General features: G+C 39.4%; 1 long non-coding RNA gene across 3 annotated transcripts in view; it reads right to left on the reverse strand.

Moving 5' to 3' along the window:
* LOC106727272 overlaps positions 1-23,422 on the reverse strand; it is a 74,175-nt gene that overhangs the window by 39,899 nt on the left and 10,854 nt on the right. For 2 of the 3 annotated variants that reach the window (XR_001363447.1, XR_001363446.1), the window contains exon 2: positions 19,081-19,232. This is a non-coding gene — a long non-coding RNA (uncharacterized LOC106727272). Of the gene's footprint in view, positions 1-12,561; positions 12,593-19,080; positions 19,233-23,422 lie in introns of those variants that run through there. The other variant, XR_001363445.1, reaches the window with a different exon arrangement.

Below are 23,422 nucleotides of genomic sequence, written 5' to 3' on the forward strand. Positions count from 1 at the left end.
CAGGCTTTGGAGACTTTTGTGAGGAGTTAAAAATTTTTAATTTTTTTGTTTATTTCCATGTCAAATTGAAAATATGTCCATAAATTTTTTTACACTCCTTCTACTGAAATGGGTAGCCTATGTCACTTCTACTTAAACCTGGGCAGACTTGAGACTGTTTCAAATAATAGAGTGTGTCAGAAGTGACAGTGTCTGAGTGTAGGTCATCAGATTCCATGCAGCTAACATCTCCTTGATTAATAAATCTGATATTTCTATCTAATAATAGTATTCTAAGATTGTGTATGATCTACCTTCCTCCCCAGAATGGGAACCCCTTGAGGAAAGGGACTCTTTCTTGATCAACCCTGTATCTCAACATCAAGAACGCTTTGTGTTTGTTGACTGACACCTGCCTACTTGAAGAAGCTTCTCCCATCTGTCCTCACCCTCTCCATCCTCTCCATCCATGGAGCTCCTGAAGTACGGATTTGGCACAAACCCCACACTTCTGGAATAGCATGTTTCTTTCATGTCATGCCTCCCAGGAACATTGTAGATGTCTTAGATGTCTCTTTGACTCCTTCTCCCACCCCCATTCCCTCCCCACACAGTACCTAACACAGGGGCCTTGCACAAACACAGATGCTCAAAAAACATCTTCCATTTAACTGGCTGGTTGGCACTTTTTTCCTCTCTCCACCCCCATCTCACTCCCTTGGTCTGAACTTTTATGCCCAGTTGCTCTCCTGTGCTTCATGTCACGATTAACTCCGCTTGTTGCTTGGTTGTGATACAAACTTTGTTCTCCAAGGCCTTTCTGGAAAGGACATCAGTGAGGGCTGTTAGGAGGTAAGTTCCCTGGTTTTGCGTCCAATGTAAACACAGGCAACTATAGAATTATCAAGCATTATTACCATTTGTAATTATCCGGACTCCTCAGTCAACACTGTGAACTAAAGAAATGAGCGTTTAAATTTTGCCCTCTTGCCCCTTAAAATATTTATTTTTTAATCATCACTCCAAATAGTTTAAATAGGTCTTGTTACCTAATGAGTGCATGTATGTGGAATTGACAGGCCATCCAGAGTAAAGCTTCGTAACTTTCTAAATGTCTGCTTCTCCCTGAGTGTCCCATCAAATATTTCCAACTATTCATTTCCAAGATGCTGTTTCTAGATTGCTACACACCAGCAGCAGCAGTAGCAGATGCTGTTTCAGTCAATGAGAAAGAAAGTTGGCTATCAACCTACTACTGGCCACAAAAAAATGAAAAGGAAAATAATCACAACAAAATATGAAAGCCACATTTCCTTTTATTTCCTTCCATCACCCCAAGACTTGCACAGCACCCCTAGCCCTGAAGTGCTCCTCTCAGACCCAATCTCATCTCCAATTTACACCCTTCTACTTGGCTGGGTCTCTGAGACTGTCTATTGATGTGCTACCAACCCAGCCACTCAATATGATTCTGTCAGCCCACTGAGTGCTTAGTCAGCACACCGAGCAAAAGGTTCAGCTATGCTCTTTGAAATTAACCGGATTTTTTTTTTGCTGGAAATATTGAATCAATCGGGTATATGTAGACATAGCATGACCTAACTGAAAGCTGCCCCTGAGTTCTGTCTGACAGGACTGAAGGCGACTTTCTCTCAGCTTCCTTCTGGTTCCTTTGTGCACTTACCACTCAGCCTATCTCTTCAAATTCAATGTTACTGTCCCCAACACCTTTCCCATTCCTACCTTGGAACCTATAGAATCAGAGACTTCCCATTGAGACATATCCATTCATCCACCCATTCATCCATTTCCTGAGTATTCACCACATCAGAGGCATTGGCAACCCAAAGCTTATTAAGATCTAGAACTTGTGCTGGGGTGCAGTATTAGCAAAGGTTTTTAGTTGCAGTCAAAGCACAAGGGGATTTACTAGAGAGTATTAGGCACATCAGACCATCAGAGAATTTCCAGGAGGATCAGGCCTGGATGCTATACATCCAGAAAACAATACCTTATCACCCATACCACAGGACTATTCTAGGTATCTTCACTTCTGCACCTTCCATCACTGGCACCTATGATGCCAGAGACTACACACTAGCCATGCTGCGATCCCAGAAGAACCAAATGCTTCTACCACACACTTGCCAGGGTGATCTTCCCATCTGGGGCTTCTGTCTTTGTTGCTCACTTCTACCTTCATCTGTCAGGTGGGTAAAGCCAGTTGATGGACCTCAGTCACAAACTTAAGCTTACCACAAGAGTTTCTGGGCATGTAGTTTTCTCTCTATATCTTCCAGAGCAGTGGTTCTAAACCTTCCTAATGCTGCGACCCTTTAATACAGTTCCTCATGTTGTGGTGACCCCCAACCATAAAATTATTTTCGTTGCTACTTCATAACTGTAATTTTGCTACTGTTATGAATTGTAATGTAAATATCTGATATGCAGGATGTATTTTCATTGTTACAAATTGAACATAATTAAAGCATAGTGATTAATCACAAAAATTATATGTGTGTTTTCCGATGGTCTTAGGCGACCCCTGTGAAAGGGTCGTTCGACCCCCAAAGAGGTCGTGACCCACAGGTTGAGAACCACTGCTCTAGAGTAAGGAAAAGAATAAAGGGGGAGGGGAATTGAGGATATAGAGAAGCGGTTCTCAACCTGTGGGTCGCGACCCCTTTGGCGGTCAAACGACCCTTTCACAGGGGTCGCCTAAGACCATCCTGCATATCAGATATTTACATTACGATTCCTAACAGTAGCAACATTACAGTTATGAAGTAGCAACGAAAATAATTTTATGGTTGGGTCACAACATGAGGAACTGTATTTAAGGGGCCAGAAGGTTGAGAACCACTGATATAGAGGGAAGCTCAGAGGAGACTTTATGGCTAACTAAATGTGGAACCTTGAAGGTAAGTAGGCATTTACCCAAAAGGTAAGAAAAAATATCTAGGCTGAGGGGAAAGCTTGAGCTAAGGGACTGGGGCATGAAAGGGAAGGCATTTTTGGGGAAAGATGAGAACTTAGTGTGGCTACAGCAATAGTGAATATGCTGAGAACTGGGAGAATGGGAGGTGGACAAAGACAGGTGAGCAAAGGCAGTAGGTAGTGGCTAAACAGGGAAGGGTCTCTTATGCTCTTAGAAACTTGGCCTTTCCCTGACCAAGTCCAGATTCAGGTGATTTCTACAGATTTGCCAAAATCTTCAAATTGTCAATCAGGTGTTTCTGCACCAAACATTGACCTTTACTTCAATCTTTGCCTTGTGAAGTAGCACTCTAATAGCATTGCCCCTAATGAATTGGAAACAAACTACTTTCAAATGTTCTCAGTAAGTGATGGTCACTAACAGGGTTTATTAGTTCATAAACAAGGTGTTTGCTTCATATTTTTAAAATATTTCCGTTGTCCCAATATTCTAAAGTGAGGTAAAGTATGAATAAGATGATTTTTCTGTTCAACCACTTCTACCTTGTGCCAGTGTCATAGTGCTTCCCTAACAGGGCCATGTTGTTTCACTGGAAAAGGGGGCTCAGAAGTTCCATCAAGGCAAGGTACTCATTACTACCTTTAACAATTTTTTTAATTGATTTCAGAGAGGGAAAGAGAGATAGAAATATCAATGATGAGAGAGAATCATTGATCGGCTGCCTTCTGCACTCCCCCTACCCAGGATTGGGCCCACAATGAGGGAATGTGCCCTGACCAGGAATCAACCGTGACCTTCTGGTTTATAGGTTGAGGCTCAACCACTGAGACACACCAGCTGGCCTCATTACTTCTTTAAAAGACACTTGTTGGGGTGTCTTCTCCATCCGGAGTCCTTCTCTGGGTATCATATGACCTCTTCTACATAATTAGCCCTCTGGTCAAAACTGATTGGACCAGCTTATGGGCACCTGAACAAATTGGATTCTGTCCCTTAGAAATTTAGAAATTCATTCATTCTTCCATTCGACAAATATTTATTAAACCTTAACTTTGAACTAGGCATTATTCTAGGAGCTGGATGTACAGTGGATACATTTTCACCATGATAGCCCACTGCAACATTCTAGGTTCAGATAGACACTCTGCTTCCTTATGCATCCTCTCCTGGTTTCAGCCTGTTTAGTGGGTGTCTATTCCTTGTAACGAGAAAATCCTTTCTAAGACAATGTCACATTGTTATTCCTGATGAGGAAATGCCTTATTTTCTTTCTTGAGACTTTCAAAGCCATTTCCGCATGCTAAAGAGCCTGAGAAATCTCTCCAAAGTTTTCAGTAGGTAAATTTTCATTGATTGGAAGTGTATTTGATCTCCAGAAAATCTTTATTTTTGAAATTGAAACTGAATTATCCACTATTTGAAATTACAGAATACATCAAGAAAGATATAAAAGCTTTCCACTTAATCATAACAATAAACAAAAATTTCTGCCTTTCATTTATTTATTTATTGTTTAAGCCTACAGCACCCAGTATCCCCAGGCAGTCTCCCATCCAAGTACTAATCAGGCCCAACCCTGCTTAGCTTCCTAGATCAGACAAGATTGGTCATATTCAGGGTGGTATGGCCGTAGACTCATTTCTTTATAGTAATCACATGACAGCCTCTCCCCATCCCTTACACACACACAGCCTCCAATAAACATCTTGTGTGAAAATAGAAAAGTTGAGTGGTTGGAAGTATAAGGTTTGCAAGTTTTGCAAGACAAATCTGAGTTTAAATACCCCCTCCTCTGGTGATCTTGAAAAATTCCAAATTCATAAAAAAGAGACAATAACTATGTGGCAGGATTATTGTAAGAATTAATTGTGTATAAAAACCCTAGCACGTAAAATGTGCAGAGTAAGTGGTGGTCACTAAACAGGTAGTCACTGTTTATGATTGGGATCTTATTTCATGAGCCACAATGAGTATGTATATTAATAAGGACATGTATACATAATGCACCGATATATAGTACATAATACACACATACATCTATGTAGGCCAGTTGCACTATTATTGTCACCTAAGGAAACAAAACTGGAATGGTGCAGTAGGCCAAGAGATGATTCAGATCTTTGTTTATTAACTAATTGCAGTTCTCAACAATAAATTGTAATCTAATCCAGCAGTGTAACCAGAAGTGTGAAGTTCTGCCTGCTCAGGATCCAATGTCACCCCCAACAAACACTCCTCATCCTGAATGTGTCGAAGCTCCTAAAGGCTTTGCTGGAAACTGAAGGGCTGAGGAGGGAAATGGGTGGTGATTCCAGTTTTCCAGTACCTGAATGCTGAGTGGTTTCAAAGCAGAGGTGCAGGACCCTTCTGTATGCCAAGGTCTTCAAAAATGACTGTATTTAAGAAGAAAACAATGATACCGCATGTGATCACAACAGGGGCCACACACTGGGTCAGCACTCACCAGAGCTATCATGGACTGTCATGGGTCAGTTCATTGGCCAAATGTGCTGACTCTTGTGTTTGACTCCCAGATTTACAGTTACAAAGCCCAATCACAGACATTATTCATTTACTCTTCCCAATAACCTCATGAGATGGACAGGCATCAGCAGTTCCACTTTATACATTTGGAAAGTGAGATTAGAAACTTAAGACTCAGAGAGTGAAACAGAACTTGTCAAAGCAGAGCTGGACTGGAACTCAGGTATCCGGATTCCTAATGACCCCACTAGTAAGGAGGAAGGGGTTAGGATGGAGGAGGGTGACACAGAACAAAGGTCAAAGGTCACCTGAAAATCCAAGCCTGGAAATGTCTGAAGGAAGAAAGGCAGGAGATGTGAAATGAAGGAAGTCAAAATTCCAGTCAACCTCCAGTTTGCCCCAAATTTAAAAACTAGGATGGCCTAGCCAGCATGGCGCAGTGGTTGAGCATGACCTATGAACCATGAGGTCAGGGTTCGATTCCTGGTCAGGGTGTACGCCCGGGTTTCGGGCTTGATTCCAAGTGTGGCGCATGCAGGAGGCAGCCAATCAATGATTCTCTCTCATCACTGATGTTTCTATCTCTCTCTCCCTCTCCCTTCCTCTCTGAAATCAATAAAAATATATTTAAAAATAAAAACTGGGATGATCAGATGCCAAGGAGTCAGTGATTTGATCCATGCACAAGCACTCCCATTGACTCCTTCCCTGGGCTGCTAGCACATGCGTCAGTAAAAAAAGTGCCTGACCTCATTCAATAGTTCTTTCTCTAAACCACATCCTTTCACCTGGGCAGGTATCTGAGCAGGTGAGAAGTTTCTCTGCATGACAAGGACAATCAACTGCCCTTTGTTTCCCCCTGAACTATTTCCCCAAGGAAGTTGAAAGCCAGATTGCATAGGTGAATCAGGAAGTGAGAACTGCGTGAGTATATTGATTTAAAATATTTCCAATGACATAAGTGATAGTTTATAGAACAAATGTACCCACGTGTGTGCATTACTGAGCTCCCTTTTCATACTGCTATTCCTTCCTCTTCCAGGAGGGTGTCAATTTCCAAACAGACTGCATTTCCTGTTCTTCAACTTTTGCAGCATTACTTGAAGGTTTCATATAGTGCAGGTGATATTACAGTTACCAGTCTGGTAATGACGGGGCCATCAGCACTGCATATGGAAATGGATGGGCTCGGATAAACAACCCAGACGCAGAAAGAGAGACTCAGTGTCAAATGACACATGTTACATTTCAAAATGCTATACCTTAAAGTAGTGGTTCTCAAACATGGCTGCACATCACAGCTACCAGAGGTGTTTAAAACAAAACTGGTGACTGGGCCCCAATGCAGATGATGCCATTGTTATTTCTGTGGGTGGGACCTTGGCATTAAATGATCTATGTGTAGCCAAGACTGAGAACCAGTGTTTTAAATAAATGACACAATGAAAAGGAAAGAACCTCACTCCACATCCTTTGTAGATAGTGCAAATATATTCATGCTTATATTATAATACAAGACTATGGCAAAAGTGTGGATGTTAAAAATACTATTGGTAGGCCCTAGCCCAGTGATGGCGAACCTTTTGAGCTCGGCGTGTCAGCATTTTTGAAAAACCCTAACTTAACTCTGGTGCCGTGTCACATATAGAAATTTTTTGATATTTGCAACCATAGTAAAACAAAGACTTATATTTTTGATATTTATTTTATATATTTAAATGCCATTTAACAAAGAAAAATCAACCAAAAAAAATGAGTTCGCGTGTCACCTCTGACACGCGTGTCACAGGTTCGCCATCACTGTGAGTTCGCATGTCACCTCTGACACGCGTGTCATAGGTTCGCCATCACTGCCCTAGCCGGTTTGGCTCAGTGGATAGAGAGTGGGCCTATGGACGACTGAAGGGTGGGTTTGATTCCTGTCAAGGGCCAGGCTCGATCCCCAGTGGAAGGCATGCAGGAGGCAGCCAATTAATAATTCTCTCATCATTGATGTTTCTATTTCTCTCTCCTTCCCTTTCTGAAATCAATAAAAAAAATATTTAAAAAATACTACTGGTAGTGAAGGAATGAGAACAATAATTCCATCTATCACACCAGGTAAACAAGAACTAGAAAGAAACATGGACAAAATAAAAGAATTAGAGCTTTTAGAGTGTGAGAATTTTGTCACACTTCAACACATTTTCAAGTGTGTTAACATTAGGGATGCTGGTAAAAGATATATGGGAACTCTCTATACAACCTTGGCAACTTTCTCATAAATTTAACATTATTGCAAAATAAAAATTTTATTTTAAAAATATTTGAGCAACTTTAGCTTTCTAAGGAAAATTTTCATATCTAATACTATCGTGATAGGCTGAACCTGTAGTTTGTATCCTGTGGTTGTCATGGGACCCATCATACCACAATGAGATAATTTTTCCACCCGCCTAACTCTGAGTAATACTGAACATTAATAACAACAATAGGTAATGGCATTTACTGCATGCTAGTTTCTGGGCTAAACACATACATGCATTATTTCTTTAAATTATCACTGCAATTTTGTGTAGGTACCATTATCATCCCCATTTCATAAATGAGGAAACTGAGAATCAGAGAGATAAAATTATTTGCCTAGTATTATAGGGTTACTTAACAACAGAGCTGAAACTCAAACCTAGATCTAGCTAATTACAGAGCCTATAATTTAAACCTCTATGTTATAACCTCCAAAATTTGCTGATTATTTTCTCCTATAAATGCCTAGGTCAGCAAAATGAGAGAATCTTTACTGTGCATGTCCAATGTGCAGCGCTGACTCTGACTAGAATTGGGAAACAGGTTGCTCTATGCCTACTCCTTCTCACTCACCCTCCTCCCTTAACTTTCAGCACATTATTTTCTCTCCAGCTGTTCCGTGCTGTCTGGTCACTTCCTGTTACAAAATTACCTGGTAGAATAACTCCCACTAAGACATGATTAATGGAAGTGTCATGTATTGGTCCTCAGAGGAATAAACCCATTTTTAAAAGAATAGCTAAAGGGAATAGTATTTATCCAAAAACATGAAAATGGTGGACTTTACTCATGGTGACACCTTACTGCGGGAGATATTTGAGAAAGGGGCCCTTACACAAAAAAAGCCCACTATTAATAAAAATTACTCTCTGTGAATTGATGTGCACAGGGCACTATGATTGACATGTGGTCAGAAATACTGAAGGACTCACAAAATCCTACGGCAACAACAAAGCACCTCATCACATGGTATTTAGCATTTTCAAGGGAGCTGTAGAGTTGAAACAATCCCAAAACCAGGCCAGATAAAAAGGTTTGTACTGAAAACAGGGGGTGGTGGTATACCTCTAATTTGTAATGGATTTGAATTTTAATAGCACTATTTCTGAGCCTTTATGCCACGACTGATGTTTTTGTTGCTGTCGCAGGAGACCTTCATGTGTGCAAACCAGTTTCCTCACACTATTTCACTGTTTTCTCCAACACTCCTTTGAGGTACATATTATTCCCATCTTTTAAATGAGGCAACAGGCTGAGAGTGATTGCCAAGGTCATACAGCTAAAAAGCTGTGGCTCCAGGCTTCAACATCGCCCCCCAAATGCCTGGCATCATCGCCGAGCCCCAGTGGTTGTGCATGCCTCATGGCACGGATCCAATTGGGAGACAGAAGCTACACTAGTAATCTGAACAGGGACTATCTAATAAAAAAATTATTAACTAGTAACAGGGGATTAAGTACTGAGGGGGTTTAATTGTACACGATTGTTCATTGCTCTTTACGAGTTTTCAGTGTATTATCTATCCCAAGACAGATTGTTAACCGAAGGGCAAGAAAAGAGCTTGTGCTCCTCTCCTATTTCCCATCAATGCCAAGTACCATGTTGGACATAAAATAACTTAGGCATTCAAAACCAAGTTCAAATCCTTGCTTTTCAACTCATTAACTGGGTGACCGTAGGCAAATCAGGTAGCTTCTCTAAAAAACTTATATAACAAGCCTTATATTAAGGAGCTATGGAAAGAATAAAGTGAATTAATAAAAGTAAATGACTCAGCTAAATAAGTGGTGACTACTACTATCATCATCATCATCATCATCATTGATTTTACTTGTTTTCTGAAAGGCTTCCCAGTATAATAATTGGGAAAATATTTGAAAATCAACAAGACATTCTTTGACCTCATTTGTAGGCAGATCTGCCTTTGGGTCTATGTCAGGAACTACCCGTATGCTACTCAGTCCTTTTTTGAGCGTGACTTTTTAAAAACTGAATGTTAGTATCAGGTCAACATCCACCCTTCCCTACAAAAATCTCTCAAACACCAGCCTCTTATCCAAAGGTGATATTTTTGCGCCTGGTTAACTTGCCTTCAGCTTTCAACGTGAGCCAATTGGCTTTAATCATAGGATGTTATTGAAAAAGATTGGCCAGATTATAGGTAGTAATAGAGATAATTACCAAGGAGAAACAAGGAAAAAATGAATGAATCTTCCATCTTAGGGAGAAATAAATGGCTTTATTATGGGTCAGGAGGGATGATCCTAAAATTCTCTGTCCTAGAGAAAATGCATAATGGTAGTTTGGGAGTTGGAGAATTTGGCAGCAACAACATCCATGGATCAAAACAACTTTTAAGGGTCAAACTCAGAGGATTGTATATCTATAAAAGGAATGAGACTTTTTTCTTTATGCTGCAGAAAAATGCAGAATCAGAGCCCATTGGAAAAACAGCTAGCTCATCTATCATTATTTGCAAAGGACAAAAAGAAAAATTATGTTCTAATATATTAGGGCAATAGGCAAAATCTCTCCAAGTTTTTTGAAACTGATTTGGGCAAGCCTCAGGAAAAGGTGCGGGCGGGGGGGTGCGGGCGGAGTCGGGGGAGGACTTTAACATGACACTTTGCTCAAAATGAGTTTCTCTGGGGTTATCTGCACAACATTGGATTTAATGAGAGCCTTTCTTTACTACATCTGAGCCCCACCTCCCCTTCTTCCAACCGCATTCCAGCCAACAGTGTAAAGTGGTGCTTGCCATGAATGGAATTTTAGAACAAGATGGTGGTGTGAGTGGCCTCACACCACAGGGCACTGTGCAGCTCTGCACAGAATGTCCCCAGGACCGCTAGTCAGAAAGTGTCCCACAGGCCTCAGTTTGTGCCTCACATAGGGCTGACCACAAACACTCAATGCATCCTGGGGATGGGAACTCAAATGAAGGCTCAGGTAGAAATAACATGAATCCTATACAATGCATTTTACATTGAAAGTCTTATCTTCTCACCCACAGACTTATTTTAGAACTACTCTTAAGTTCTCAGCAATAGTCATGTAACATTTTCCTCTCATAACTTCTTACATTCTTAAATATTTAAATGCATGCTTTGTGCAAGAGGAGAAAGCAAGGACTCAGAAGTTTTGTGATTGGTTCCAAGCTCTCCTAGTCTGGTGGGGTGGGAGGGAGAACCTGAGCATCCATGAGTCCTACCAGAGGGGTTGGCCCACCTCAGCTCTTCTGCTTCCCGAGGAGGTCCGGTCAGAGAGTTAGTCAGCCTGGGACTGGCCTTGAACAATTTCCCTGGCAACCTCCTAGGGAATGGTAACTCTCTAATGGGAAGGAATCTAAAGCCGGGCTCTGTGAGCAAAGGCTACCTAGACACATGGCAGAGGGGGAGATACTGACTTTCGGACCCAGGATTATTGCCCAGGTCCTGCAACTCACTTAACTGACTCCTAAGTTATTTATTAACATGATTATTAAATATTCACATTTTAAAATGACTCATGTGCCTTATATCAGTATCTTAGAGTCATCTTCAGTGAAGGCCTTCAATAAATAAAAGTTCTTTTGCACATTTGGAAACACTTAGGAGAAGGCATTACACACATTTGAATGTGTGAATATAAATAATCCCTGAGATTGGATTACATCATTCACTCTTTCCACCAAATTCTATTCTTAATAAGGGTCATATCTGGTTAAATCTTAACTCCATAAATCTTTTCATTGCTTCCCGTACAAACAACTTCAGACTTCAGGACTAATTAGAATGAAACTGGTGCCTTGAACAGGTATTCTGTCCAACATTATATGAGGCCATTGAATATAATCCATAATATATATCCCTAATAGGATTGAAAAAAATTGTAGGCATGTCACAACATTTGGATTTTAAAATCCACTACAAGTATGAGAAAATTCATGTATTGAATGAAAAGCAAATGCCTTTTTAGTACCTAAAGGACGTGCACCCTGGGAGAAGGTAAATTGCAGGTCCTTCCCACTCAGGTAGTTCCATTCTCTGCTGGTTTAAATCTCCTTCCAAGGTTCTGTGCCCACACAAGGCTCTCCCCTGCTCTGGCTTTGAACCTTTGGACTTTGGTGTCTATTGGAACATCGTCCCCACTTTCTCTGAGCAGCCCCACCGCCAGTCCTGGGCAGGATTATTCTTATGATAAGGTTTGACTATTTATTCACTCTCTGACGTCCAGAGCTGAGAGCATTTTCCTGGGGGCTCTACCTAAGAGTGATGCCAACTTATTACTTTTCTATCTAAAGTTCAAGCCTGGATGGCTTTTAATTTTTTGATGCTTAATATAGAGAAAATACAATTGCTTTTGATTGACCCTGCCAAACTCTTCAAAGCATGTGCTTCTTTCATTGTTCAATGTGTTATAAGAGGCTAGCAGCATGAGGCTCTCTATCCAGAGGGGCCAGTGCCATGGAAAGACAGGGCAAGGGGCCACACTCTAATCTTCAGCCAATAGCTCTGTCATTATCTGGTTAACATTACCCAAGTTACTTAAAGTCTTAGAGTCCCAGTTTCCTCATCTTTCAAAATGTGCTAAACACATGGTTGTTATAAAGAGCAAACGAAACTATGACTGTCATATCACATGTCTATACATATGCAGGTATTAAGATTGCTTACAAAATACAAATTTATTCCTTCAAAGATATATGTACCCTGTGCATTACACTCACCTTCAGAGGGCCACTTATTAACATTATGGCAAAGGTTACAAACTATAAAGGAGAAGTGTGCACCAATTATCTTACAGAAAGTATGATAGTGAAACCTTTAACAAAAAGTACAAGGTCTTAAGAAGATGCTCCTGTTCCAAATGTTGGTCTATGTTAAATTGACAGGAAGGCTGGTCTGGTTTCCATAGATGTCTGAGCTACGAAGAAGTACAATTATATTTTCATTGACAAACGTTCCTACTTCCTCTATAAATCAACATCGTTCCCTCCTGGCCCCCTCCAAGATTCAGCAGCTGTCATAAGGTTGCCAGGCAGAGTAATGATTCAGGACTCACAGACCACACTGTCTTATTGAACTGCTCCCAAGCTCCCTGGCTCCGGCGCCAATAAATCATTGCTTTACAAGTCATCTGGAACGCAAAGTGCAGCCCAGAGTCAAGAGTCAAGGTTCCATGATACTGTTAGGAAGTATTTGGGAGGATTTTTTTTTTTTTTTTTTTTTTTTTTTTTGTCACAGAATAACCTTTCTTCTGGTAATTTGCATGGTTTCCTATTTGCATGTTTTTCATTCTCTAATCCCAATTCAGTGTTCAGATACCACTGTGGGTTTTGCTTCTTCTCTTGAGTTGAAGTTCTTCCAAGGCCCCCGCCGTTCTTTAAAAAGATAGAACTCTCGGCATCCTTTCTGGTGTGGCTCCCACCTCATTCTCTCCCTCTTCCCATGGAGATTACACACTCGGTAAAGAGTAGGCCTGTTTTCGGTGTCCCTGGCAGATGGAGACAAAGTTATTCTCCAAAAAACAACGCAATGTTGTGTTGCCAAGTTTTTGCTTTTCTTATGGAATCATTGGGATAATGACAATCATACCAAGCTCTCCCGTTTGTAGGAGCTTTACCCTTCTCTCACCATCCTTGTCCCTCTTGAGAGAATTAACTATGAAATGTGCCTCATGTCGCTGAAAACAAAATGGGTGAAGGATAAGGACTTTATGTTTTAGGCAACATCTAAGACTCCAGAAGTTATAAAATTTGCTGATGAGACTGAAAATTCAACAAGTTTCTCTGTGTATTATTAATTTCTGCCTAAGTACCTAGTACCCCACTTTGTTGATAACACCTCTTCTGGTTCTTCTAACTCTTCTGTTTTAATCTTCATAACAAACATGTGATCTGAAAGCTGAGGACTGTTGTTATAAATTAAAGACTATGGTTTGATTTTCATCTTAAGGCTAGAAAAAGAGAGAAAAAACAAAACCCCAAAATCTCCTCATTCTCATTTCTCCAGGATGAATTCTCTGCCACAAGAACAATGCTTTCTTTGCTAGGAAAACTAACCTCAAGCTTCAAATGAGTTTATAAGTAAGAATTTGCATTATTTGTACAAACAGAAATCCATGAGCACCATAATATAACTGCTAAGTGCAGGCAAGATCCCTGATGAATGCTAAAATTAATGAGTGAGATTTCAAGGAGAAACTGAATAGTAGCATAGACTCGAAGTACCTCCCCCAAAATGAATTACTGTAGTGATTTTAACATATGTCTGCAAATTACTTGATTCTTCTTTCTTCAAAAAGTGGAACTTCATTCCCCTCTGTTTGAATGTGACTTGCCTCTACTGAATGGAATATGAAAAGGGAAAAATTGTAAGTTGACCTAGCAAAATCTGGTAGACACCGCGTTAACTAAGTGATCAAGGTTAACATCACTTAATAAAATCTATCAACATTATGTATCCCTTAATATAATGGGATGAGAAAGGTATATATAACTTCTGTGGTATACATAGGTCATCCCAAACCTGTCACTTCAGAAATTATAAACCCAAATGGAGCAGCATTATACAAAATAGCTAATCACCATTTCTTAAAAGTATCAAGTCTTACTTGACTACTCCCCATGTGTTGATTCTAATTCTCTATGGGCAATCCAATATCATTTCAAAAATTTCTTTATTTGCAGGTCTTTTTCTGACACTGGTAATGAGAGATATTGACTAGTAATAATAATAGTTCACATTTATGTAGCACTCATTATTTCCCAAACACTGTTTTAGTGCTTGCTATACACATTATCTCCTTTAATATTAGTAAAATAGACAAATAGATTTCTGTGCTGGCAGAGGGAAGCTGTGTAGCAGAATAATTTACTTTAATTAAAAAAAAACACTAAAGTATGGATGGAAGCCTTTTTTCAGGCTCAGCCTTTTCTCTAAAAGCAAGAAATTGGAAGCAACCAATGAGCAACCATTCTCTGAAAAATCTGAGAATGGGGATGGAGGGATAGGAAAATTATAGTACAACCATTCAAAAGACTAGTATGCAACCATTTGAAACAATAATTGGCAAAACTGAGATGTAAAATGAGAAAAGTGTGCGACTGCAGTGGTGTAAATATATGAAAACAAATGGTCAAGGAGTAGAAAGAATTATAGAAATTCAGAGCTGTTTTGTCAGGGAGGTGATTATAGGTGGGGGTTTTCCCCTCTGTTTCTAAACTCTCACATTTTAGAAGGAAACACACTTTCCCTCACCATATATTTATCCCAGTGCTCCAGGATGGCTCTTCGTAAGTGTGAGGAAATCCCTACAATCATCCCCTTAGCAGCCACTTAAGATGAACTTCAGGGCCACTTTTAAGCCTATGCTGGCAGGACAGAGAGACCGCAGTGTTGAACTGAAGTTTTCAGTACCAAATCCCAAAATGAACCAAAATTTCAATCTATTGTGGGGTTAAACCCTAATCCAGATGCACATACCTGGGGGTGTGAACCACCATTGCCCTGACCCGATCATTCTTGCTGCACTGCAGTTCTCTGCTTCACATGGGGAGCTGGGATGGCGGCTTCAGTCCATGAATATTTGTAGAAATGAGACCTCAGTCCTGTGATTCACACTTTTGTCTTCTATGCAGGCGCATTCCCAGGGGTCTCCTATACCCTCAATTTGTGATGCCCTTGTCCACCTTCCTGACCCTCACTCTTAGCTCTCCACGTCCCAACCTCTAAACCCGTTTCCTAAGGAATTCTCTCTATGATACCAAAATATAAATGTAATATTAGTTGAACTACTAATAAAATAAAATTGCAATTTTTATAGGTTAAAGGTGGTCTAACAGTTACAGTTTCATATGGTTCAGCCTAATAGCAGGCAGCACCTACAGTATGTAATATTGGCAGTCCCAGTAGATTGCGCTTCAAGGCCTCTAAGGTCACTTTCATTGCCCAGCAGCATCTGCAGGACTCCATGGGTCTCTTTGACATTGCTTTTGACAGGCAGGCTCCACATCTCCAAATTTGATACCGTTTTACTACTTCCTAGATATCTGTAGTTTGCACCTAGTTGAGACATTTCTAGAAAGGAATTTTGAGGTTCCTTCTGACCAAGACACTACTAATATAGTTAGCAGGATAATCTTATTAAATAAGAACTACTAAATAGTAGTTCTACCTAAGCAAACATCCTGATCATCTTTCAAAATTAAAAAGTGCATGAGCCCTGTGACCTAACAGTTCCACTCCTTGGTAATTTGTCTAACAAATATACCCATGGTCATGCAAAATAATGTATATTTAAGAACATTCACTCCTACTTTGGCTTATAATAGCAAAACAAAACCAACGCTGTTTTTAACTGATTAAATAAATTTTGGCAGGTCTATAAATCCATACAGTGGATTAGAATAATGGGTCTCCAAGATACAATATTAAGTGAAAAAAGTAAGACAGTGTTAGGGTATGTTTCCATTTCCACGAGGAAGTGGTGCAGAGATAATATATGTGTGCATGCATAACTGTATGAGTATATAGAATATTCCTAGGTGAATTCACAAGATAATGGTTGCCTCTTGGGAGGGGAACTGGGTGTATAGGAAAAGGTGGGAGATATCTTTCAGTATAAGCCATTTGGTACATAGTAAATTTTCTACTGTATGCGTGGATTACTTATTAAAAAGTAAACATTTTTAAAGTAGGATTTTCTTTAAATAAATAGGATTGAAAATTAAGAGCACAATCTTGCTTTGATATTGACCTAAGGAGGAGTCCCTGTCATTGACTCCCATAGAGTCACCTGATTTACTGCAATCCTCCATGAAGGGGTTGAAGTATTTATGCAAAGGATCATACCTCTCCTGACATGGAATTCCCAATCTGCTCTACAATTTCCTCAGTTTGCTCTTTCAAACCTGGGGTGTTGAGAGGAAAGGGAGACTTTCAGGAGGGGTCAGGGCATATCAAGCAAATTAAGCATAGATATAAATATAAAGATATATACATTACATGAGTATGGTCCATGTAAATGCAGTATTTCTAGAAATGTGTTCCACCAAAATGTTAATGTGATTGACCTTGGGTTGTAGGATTCAAATGTTATTTTTAAACTTTCTTTATTGTGTTTTTCTGCATTGCTTGATTTTTTTTACTGTGAATGTGTCAAGTTTACAAAAATAAATAAGCTCTTTTTTTAAAAAAAGCCACAAGATAATAAGAAAATCTCCTTTGAAAATCATCTACTATATATATGAAAAGATTAATTTTTCTTGGGGCCTTTTATGACCCATTGAAATGAACCAGAGATGATTTTTACTGCTTAAAGTCCTCTGAATAAATCTGTAGATGTTCTCTTCCAAAAACATGGTTGGGAAAGATTAATCTGTGGTTTAAGTTTAACAAATGAAGTCTATTAAATGGTCATAAAAACAAAAGTGGACATAATTGTTCATACAAATTATTGGTGCTTTTAAAGTCCAGAACTTTTGCAGTGGAGCACTGGCTTTCTCTTTCTCTGCACTTTATTATTATTTTTTTAAATCCTCACCCAAGGATAGGTTTTTATTGGTTTTTAGAGAGAGAGGACAGGAAAGAGATAGAAAAACATTGCTGTGAGAGAGAAACATTGATCGGTTGCCTCCCGTATGCACCTCGACTGGAGATCAAACCCACAACCTAGGTATGTGGCCTAACTGGGAATCAAACCCTCAACCTTTTGGTGTATGGGATGATTTTTAATCAGTGGGAGTATAGGATGTACATGATTTGGGGAGGGAGACAATTTGGCAGTGTCTATCAAAACTCTAAATGCACATACCAATGTAGCACAGCAACTTTGTTTCTAGGAGCTTAGCTTCCAAATTTCTAGCACAAGAATATATGTACAGGGAAGCATAGTGCAGCATTGCTTATAATCAACCGAGATACCTGGCCAGGGCTGCACTTTATTTTTAATCAGGGGACAGGTCAAGGACAGGGAGTCTTGTACCTAAGCTTCTACCTGTCCTACACATTTGGAATGCAGGTTAATAAACCTAAATTTGGAACCTGAATGAGCTTTTGAGATGACAGCAAGGCTTTAATTTTGTGACTTCAATTAAAGATCAAGGTGAGCACCCAGAACCTGAAGACTTTCCCTAATAAAATGAATAAACGCTTGGTTCTGATACCTATATCCAACTAGAATACAAATAGAACATATAGTCAGCCATCAGAACATTTTGTCCCTGAGTTGCAGTGGACTGAGGAGCAGACTTTAAATCAAAGTGAAGGAGAATGCCCCAGTGCCCTTCATCAACCATTCCTCAGCTGGGCTCCCCATGGAGCTGGGAGAGAGGGGGACTCCCCCGTTAGGCAGCCAGATCAGCAGAATGAGCCCTGGGATTCAACAAGGTTGTCAGGTGTATTGATTGTACACAGATTCTCATTTGCCTCTTCCTCTGTCTCACAGATTGCTTCTTTGCAGATCTCCAGAAGGAGGTATATTGCTGGGAAGGATGTGGGGAAAGAAGCACGCTAGTATACCGCTGGTGGGAGTATAGGATGTACATGATTTGGGGAGGGAGACAATTTGGCAGTGTCTATCAAAACTCTAAATGCACATACCAATGTAGCACAGCAACTTTGTTTCTAGGAGCTTAGCTTCCAAATTTCTAGCACAAGAATATATGTACAGGGAAGCATAGTGCAGCATTGCTTATAATGAAAAGAAGTTCCGAACAACCTAAATGTCCATCACTACAGGACCATTTAAATAAAGTATGTCATATCCAGACAATGGAATATTGTGTGGCCATTAAAAAGGAAATTTTATGGCCACGGCTTGGAAAGATATCTCTGTTAATTGACGCCCCCTTGGGGGAAAAAACAACAACCTTAATTTCCTTAAATTAGCATAGATAAATGTCTAGTGAGCAATGAAAAGAATTTGAAAGGCTATATACTAAAGAGTTAGTAAGGAATCTTCTAAAAAAAAAAAAGGATGAAGTTAGGGTTGAAATAAAAGAAGGGAAAAATCACTTCCTGCTTTAATAATTTCTATATTATTTAAATTTTTCCTTATTATGTTTACTGTTATTTCTTAAATAATACACACCCCAATTCACCAGCATGAACAATGCCCTGAACTCCAGACTCATGTATCTAACTCCTTTTTACCATTTCCACTTGTATGTCTAATAAGCATCTCAAACTCAGTATACCCAGTGCCAAATTCTTTATTTTTCTCCATAAACCTCCCCCACCCCCATCTTCCTCATCTCTATAAATGGCAAATCCATTTTTCCAACCTCTCAGGCCAAAAACTTGACTCCTCTTTTTCTCACAACCCTATCCAATCTATCAGAAAAAAAATTAAATATATCCCAAATCCAATCAATTCTTGTAAGTTCCACTGTTGCCATCATTAGCTCTTACCTGGATTATTATAACAGTCTCTTGTCTGCATTATGCATTGTTGTGGATACTGCCGGTTGCTCACCACAGTATATTATCTTTTCCTTTCGTTGCATTTGGATTGATACATTTCCCATTCTACTTGTAGCTTGCTGTGAACATGTGATGAAGTCCTGGGCAAAGGAATTAAAAAAGAAGGGATGTGTGCCACTTCTAAGGTAGACCTAAAGACCATAGACATGCCTCCTGCATTCTCTTTTCATTTCCCATGTACCACAACCTGAAAGAGCCTGTGAGCCACATAGACAAAAGCAATGGCCCAGGAGATCAAGAATCCTGGATATCTGAGTAGTCATAGAAAGCAGAGCTGCCTGCTGGCCTGGAACAACATACCTCGAGCTGTTAGGTGAGAGAGGAATAAACTTCTATCTTCTTTAATCCACTGAATCACAGACGCTTAGACTTAATCCTAATTAATACAGGCAGCTCAGGTATAGAATCTAAAACATACAAGCTTTTCAAGGGCTTGAAAAGATGTTTGAATTCTGTTTCCTCCTTCCAAAAAAAATTATTAGCTCCAAAATAGAAAACAAAAAAAAACCTGTCAAGTCAGCACTAATAAATGTTTACATAAATAAAAATGTTAACATTAAGTCAGCCTGCCAGCTGCAACTCAAATCATCAGTTATACATAAATTTAATAAAGTTTAAATAATAAAAACATAATGAATAATTTATTCCTAACAAAATTCTTTCAAAAAAGTTTATAGCAAATGATCATATTGAAATATGGGTACATCTTATTATTTGATGTAATGTGGAGCGGTAGGTCCCGGGGCGGCCTTAAATGATGCTACCTGTCTCTGCTATTTACTAGCTGAGCTATCTCTGTCAAGTCATTTGAACTCTGAGACCGACTTACTCCTATAAAATAGGGAGATATCAGGAAAACAATACTTATTTCACAGGATTTCAAGAAAAATAAAGAAGTACACCGGCATTGAAAATACTTTGCAGGCATTGTGGAGATGTCTGGAACAAATACTATTATACTATAGGTTTCCATAGAATCTACGTGTTTAAGGGAATCCAGAAGTCAATTAAGCCCGTGGTGCCCTACTCAACAGAATTATCTGAAAGCTTTTTAAAACACAGAGTACAAAGCCTCTCTCTTCAAAGAATCTCATTAAGTAGGCCTCAAGGTTCTTTAAGCTCCCCTAGCCACAAGAAACTAGCAATATTGGTTGCTTATACTGGTTTAGAACTGGCTGGCTAGGTGACACCATAGCCTGTCAGTCTCGCAGGAAAAAATGAAATATTTTCTTGAATCTTAAAAATTCTGAATCACATGAATGTATAATCCTATTTAAAAAGCCATCCGATTAAAATTATTGCACACACTAACCAATAGATACATATTCCTGGGAGAATCCTAATAGAACTGGCCCTGAACAGGAGTTTGGGCAGTAGGTTAATTTTCCCAAACACCCTTTCATGCAGATTTAGCCTTCCCTACACCCCAGATTCCACTTGAACAGTCTCAATGTCTCCACTCACCTTACCTTGCAAAGCAGCCCATCAGTTGCTGGACAGTTATAATTGTGAGCATATTGTTCTGTGCAAAGTCTGTGTCAAAGTGAGGGATACCGTAAACATCATCATGGAGGTGGGGGCACGATTTGACCCGAAGCGTAACTAAATTCATCAACTACAATGAGGTACTTGATAACAGGGTTTATTGGATATGATTCTGGTGGGTCTCTGTCACCAAGACAGAAGACTGACATTGATTTTATCTTCAGATTTTTGCTTGACCTACTGATGTGATTGTGGCTCTGGTTATCAGAGAGCTCTCAAAGTGGGATATGAGTCCTTGTTTAATCAGCACTGTGTCTGTCTTGTCCCTGATTCTTATTATCTAATGCAAATGGGCTTCCTTATTGCCTAACAGAGTAGTTCAAGCAGGGAGGGCCACACAAACTGAAGCTATGAATTTCAAGCAACTGAGCACTGTCTTGTCCTGGCATAATGTAAGATTTCTTGGTAAATAAACGTGTCAATGCCTCAAACCAAATCCACTGCAATAACCAAAAGAGAGAATAATTTGCTCTGAAAGAAATTAGTGAGAAGTGTTTAATTTTGTTAAACACTTTTTTTTCTTGTTTGTTTTGTTTTTTTTTTCTTATAAATTCCATCGCAGTCATTTCCCCTCACTTCCTTGATGATTCCATGATTTTGGAATAGAAACCAGTCCTGTCAACCCAAAAGCCTATTCCAATTGCCCCACACACACACTATACTAAATTCCTATTATTTGTTCTCATTTGAATGGTCTGAAACTGACAAATAATAGAAAGGTTGTTATCAATACAGCATCAGCCCAGATGGATTAGAGGGAGGATGATGTTTGTGGCTCTCTGTAATCCCTCCATCAATTCCAGGATTCTGAGTTCCTCCAGGGAATGTGGTAAAGCTGCAGGAAGTCCCCAAAGGCAAAATGTTGCAGGCTGCTCTCTGGTTCAGCTGCCAAACACAGAAAAAGTAATGCAGGCAAGAAAATGAGAGGAAACTCTTCTTTGCCTACAACTCTGGGGCAGGTGAGAGCCTGAGCTGTTTTATTCCTCCTGGGGTCCACCATAGCCTGTCAGTCTCGCAGGAACACACACTTCCATGGAGGTCTTCTGTTTCCAAAATGAACCCCACCTGCTTCAAGTAGCCTCAAATGGAGTCAGAGATGTGTACTGGATGTTGCCTCCAGCCTCGTTCTGCTTCCAAGTCCAGAAATAGATTTGAGAGAGGCTTTGAACAAAATCTTTATGTTCTCTGTGCTTGAGTTCCTCTAAATTGAATGGCATTTGCCATCCACTTTCATCATGGAACTGAGGGGAAATAGCTGTGATGGCATTTGTAAAAAAAGATTTTGGAGCAGATTGTAAGGAGAACAATGAGACATAAAGTAACCATTCTTTACTCTTTTAAGCAATGATTTATATTATTAAAATCATGTACACACATAAGCTATGGGAAAACAGGAAGGGAAGACAGAGCATAGGTGAGCATTCTAATGGAAACACAGAATGAGATAACAGAATAATATTGGTTGAAAAACTCAGATTCTTTACACCAAAAAAAGGGGGGTTGGAGATCATAAGCATTATAGGCAAGACTAACATTTTCTTTTTTCTACTTTCAAACATTTTTGTCAGCATTGTATAGGACTATGAAATTCTCAGTATTATGCTTTTATTTCTTTAAAATGAATTTGCTTTAAACAAAACAAAAATCAGTCTTATTTGTCACACACGTAGAGCACATGATTTTTAAAAAGACTTAAGGATGCCCAAAATGTTTTATGTAAAATACTCATTACACTATAGCACAATGGGATAGAGAAATGAACACCTTATAGGTGGTTTTTCTATAGCATCCAGGCCCTAAAATGGACACTACTGACATTAACAGTGCAGGTATTTTAAAATCAAGAATAAGATATTATCCTTTTTAGCAACAAAAACAGAGTTGAAATCAATGTTTTTATACCATATATGTGCTTAGAAATATTTTCAGACTATAAAATCATAGATACATCAATATTGTGGAATGTTTGGAATGTATTTTTTGAAAAACAAATATTCAGTGATGTGTTATGCCTCCTGGAAACTTTTGCTTCATTTTGGGTAGGAAGTCATTATGTTATTTAAATTATATACAGAAACTAGGGAAACCTTAGCACTATTTTCTTCCTTATTGTAGTTTCTCTGAACTTTTCAACGTATGTGCTTTGTATCAGATACTAAAACAGAAAAAGAAAGAAATCCCCACTTCAAATACACAGAAGAGCTAAACAGGATTTCAGATATTTCTAGTTTTGCACACTTAATGTCTTGTGCCCACAGCAAAAAAGGGAGAGGAGGTAAGAGTGAGTCTCGTGAAATGAGATCTTGCCACAACCCATAAAAAGTCTGGTAGATTGATTTTTCATCCCTGCAAAAAAATTGGAAAGGAACAGTGACAGAAAAAGTTGTTAAAATTTGAACAATCAATGGGGGAATACTTCATTTCATTATACAAATAAGGGGTTGAGAGGTCGCCGCAAATTCTATGGGTTTCCTCAGCAAGACAGACTCTCACATCCAAGTTTTGAAACTAAAAACTACAGTATTCCACAGATGATTGTGCCTGGTGTTTAAAAGGCCCCTGCAGAGGACTAGTCAAAATATTTACTTTCCTCTCAGAAACTGTAACGCCAAGGAAAAGAGAAACATAGTGAGAGGACGAATCAAAAGAAAAACTTGCCTTCCCCAGGCAGCCAGAAAAGGTGTCAGGCCTGGGGTCTTCTCCAGCAATAGTTCTGTTCTGTTGG

This window comes from Myotis brandtii, unplaced genomic scaffold, assembly GCF_000412655.1.
Source record: "Myotis brandtii unplaced genomic scaffold, ASM41265v1 scaffold399, whole genome shotgun sequence".
Taxonomy (NCBI): Eukaryota; Metazoa; Chordata; class Mammalia; order Chiroptera; family Vespertilionidae; genus Myotis; species Myotis brandtii.